Source organism: Desmodus rotundus, chromosome 13, assembly GCF_022682495.2.
Source record: "Desmodus rotundus isolate HL8 chromosome 13, HLdesRot8A.1, whole genome shotgun sequence".
Taxonomy (NCBI): domain Eukaryota; kingdom Metazoa; phylum Chordata; class Mammalia; order Chiroptera; family Phyllostomidae; genus Desmodus; species Desmodus rotundus.
Window position 1 is genome coordinate 16,981,643 of NC_071399.1, and position 4,168 is coordinate 16,985,810.

The following is a 4,168-nucleotide window of genomic DNA, read 5'->3' on the forward strand; positions in this document are numbered from 1 at the left end:
AAAAGGCTCCTGTGCAACTTACTCTTAAATGGTTCAGAGTAAAAGTTTTTCCAGATTTTCTGTAAGTTTGTGACTATTTCTAAACTAAGTGTTCTTCAGATCCAAATGGAAGTAAAAATCAGTAACCCTTTCCTGAAAACTAGTTGTTCTGCAGGAACAGGAGCCCACTTCCCAATTATTTTCAAATAGGAAAAATTATAATGCACATGCCAACCCCAAATTTCCAACCAATGTCCTAAAATGTAACAAATACATAAGTTACCCATGTATAACAAGGTTTCATGTTTGAATATAAAATGCTTAGAGCATAGCTTTCAGACCACTAAATATGGTTTTAATAAGTAGTATCTTCGTATACAGTATTGTCCTCTTGCCTATCATAATCACTCTTACTTGTTTTGCTTCTCTCTCCACAATTTTCTTCATCTGGTTTGGGACGCGTAATAGCAGGCAAACCAGGGGCTACACATGAAAGGCTGAATGTGGAAAAAAGCCTTTAGCACAATCATACAGTAGCTGAGAAAGTTCACATAGAGTATTTGCTGTGATATCAAACACTTACTCTGTTTTTGCCACTCAGGGCACTTTAAAAAATGTCTGTGATTGTAATGTTCTATCTATGTATTTGGAAGGTAACAAGACTTCCTATACATCATGTTGTTAAAATATTACATCAAGCTTGGGGGACACAAATATTTTTTCTAATACTAAAGTGACTGAAAATATGTAAAGGAATATATATTAAATGAACTTTGGGTATTAAAAGTCAATCATTAGAGAAATGAAAAACAAAACCACAATGATATATCTCACAGATGGTAGAATGGCTACTGTTTACAAAGAGCAGTAACCGGTGTTGGTGAGGATGTGGAGACAGTGGAACCCTTCCAGCACTGTCGCTGGGAATGTAAAATAGTAGAACTGCTATGGAAAATAGTATGGTAGTTCCTCAGAAAAAATTAAAAATATAATTATATAATTCAGCAACATTGCTTCTGGATATACTTCTCATACATGCACAAGAATTGAAAGCAAGGTCTTGAAGAGATATTTTTGCACCAATATTCAGAGCAGCATCATTCACAACAATGAAGGGGTGGAAGCAACCCAAGTGTCCATCAAGGGATGACTGGATAAACAAAATGTAGTTGATATATACACACAATGTAATATTACTAAGACTTATGAAGGAATGCTACAACATGGATGAAACTTGAGGCCATTATTCTAAATGAAATAAGCCAGACATAAAAAACAAATACCGTATGACTTCACTTCCGTGGCATCTACAGTGGTCAAAATCAGAGAGACAGAAAATAGAATGGTGGGTGCTAGGGACTGGGGGCAGTGGGAAAAGGAAGTTTTTTTAGTGGATTCAGTTTCATTTCTGCAAAATGTAGAAGTTGTGGGCGATGGTGGCACAATAGTGAGACTATGCTTAACACACCTGAACTGTGCAACTGAACATAAAAATAGTTAAGATGGTGGAATTTGTTGTGTATATTTCACCACAAAGAAATAAAAATGTTTCATCAGGAATATGTTCTGTGTGATGTGCCTATAGAATTGGCTGTATCTGTGGATTCCACATCCGTGGATCTAAACACTAATTGAAAATATTTGGATCAAAAGCTAGATACGGTTTTAATTTTTTGAGCTAACTCTATACTGCTTTCCACACTGGTTGCACCAATCTGCATTCCCACCAACCAGTACAAAAGGGTTCCCCTCCCTCCACATCCTCACCAGCACTTGATTTATTGACAGGTGTGAGATACCACATTGTGGTTTTAATTTGAATGGAATAGATTAGTGGATTTTAATTGTCTCTATAAAAACAAGCGAAATGATTATCATTCCTAATCTCTAGTCATTTTTGGATTTTTTTTTTACTCTATCAAAAAGAAACACTCTTGAGGAGATATTATTCACTCATAGCTTATTTCTACTTTGCCCTTTGAATGGACACCATCAAGGTTACAGAGGAGAAACTTTTTCATTATTGCCCATGTTTCTGGATCAAGAGCCCAGAAAGCAGGGTAAGAAAATTAGTTTTTAGTCGGTCTAATATTTTGTCCTGAAAATTTGTTGGAAGAACATAAAAGTAACATAGCTGACTCAGCAGGTTCTATGTGCTCATATTCAATACATGGCATATTTTGAAATACTGTTTTATTTTTTGTATAGTTGAGTGTAACAAAGGTTAAGAGGGTGGGTGTAGTTCTAGGAAACTGTCACAGAAGTTAACAGTCTTGGGATAGTTCTCAAAATAATGAGGAGGGATGGAAGATAGAGAGCATGCCTCTCATAAGTGATACAGAACAGAATAAGCTTCAGGATAGTACTTGAAGAGATAAAAGTAGAGACAGATTCCATTTTGAGCAAAGTGATGTTTTCGTTAATACTCAGGCATGGTTTCAAAAACACCTTGGTTGGGACTCAGTAGATTAGGAGTCATGAGTGATTTAATTTAGCTAACTCCCAATATGGAAAACATATGCATTTCTTAATGTAACTAAAATAATCTTAGCCAAGAGTAGGATGACATCTAAGGGGTGGGGATAGGTTAGGGTGTGGAGGGATTGAGCAAAAACGAAAAAGGACTCATGGTCATGGACAACAGTGTGGTGACTGTGTGGGGTGGTGAATATAAGGGAACTATATGGTAATGGAACAAATATAATAAAAAATTTAAATAAAATGAATGCAAAAAAAATAAACTTAGCCAAGGAACTAGAAAAGTTTGTATGCACATAGAAGGGGGTACCCAAAAAACCCTAGAATTATCTTCAGGAGGGTAGGCCATTTGTAGTACAGGCTTCCCACACTAGGTGAGTGTTCTAGGAATCCATCTGTATCAGTGTACCGGGTGGTGGTGGTGTGAGAGGCTGTGTTTGGCTTCAGTGATTTTTTTGGAAGACTCTTTCAATGAGTTTGCCCATTTCATGATGGGTGATCTACCAGTGTACCCACCCACACTGTGCTGAGTGTCCAGCAGTTTTTTATAAAAATATACCATGTAGTCCCCTTTTACCCCCCTTCCCCCAGCAATCACCATACGAAAATACAGAACGCTTCGCGATTTGCATGTCATCCTTGCACAGGGTCCATGCTAATCTCTCTTTCCAGTTTTAGTGTATGTGCTGCCGAAGTGAGCATTGTTCAGCAGTTTTGACCAAAAGCAGCATGGCCCCCGTGCCCCACTGGTGCGACTTTTTTTGTTTCCCCTGATGACAAAAGTCCTAAAAGGGAAATGTTTTGCTCACGTAGAAAAGGTGAAACAAAGAAAGGGTCAGAAGCACTAAAAGGCATCAAAATCAACTGTTCAAAACTGTTTTGAGCAGTGGAAAAAATGTCTCGGTAAGCGTATTTCATCAAATAGAGAATACTTTGAAGGTGACTGAAGTTTAAACATGTAAGAATATATACACAATTTTTTACAAATAAATTCCGGGGTTTTTTGGGTCCCACCTCATAGAGCAATTGTTTCTTAATCAAACATGCAAAAATCTCAAACTACGTTACTGCTCTTTGCACATATCAGGTACACAAGTTGTTTGGAATTTAAAAAGCAGGTAACACATCAAAGGAGAGATTTAAGACAGACCTTATATTCTTTTCAAACAAACAATACTGGAAACTATTAACTGATTTCCACAAAAATGACTTACGCAAAAATATCTTAAAGGGCCTTCTGAATGAGTGCATTTATAAAGTAAGCAAATACTTCCCTTTACAGGGATGGTATCAAGACTAGTTGATGCACGCACACATAAATCAAACAGCACACTTTCAGCACAAGTCAGATGTTCAGTAATTGCTGACCGAATGTAAATACAGCCTTTACTTAATCAAGCACTAACCAATTGACTAGACCACGTTTCTCAAAACAAATTCTAACATTTTTAAGAAAGAAATGACCTGTCATAGACCTAAATTCTTCTTACAAAATAAAAATAGACTTTAAAATAAAAGGAGTTACAAATCCTAAGATAAATGCAGTTTCCTGTGACAACAAATTGGAATGCAGTGTAATTTGAGACAAACTGTTCCACAGGATAGTTCAAAGGAGACTTCTAACAAATACCAGAGGGATTCTGTAATGGTTTTAAGATTCAGAAATAAGATAACGACAAAGCTGACAGTAGAGCTTACATCCCAAGAAATA

General features: G+C 36.6%; 1 pseudogene; it reads right to left on the minus strand.

Moving 5' to 3' along the window:
• Positions 1-3,060: 3,060 nt before the first annotated feature.
• Positions 3,061-3,159, minus strand: LOC112306817 (U6 spliceosomal RNA; annotated as a pseudogene).
• Between the last annotated feature and the right edge of the window lie 1,009 nt (positions 3,160-4,168).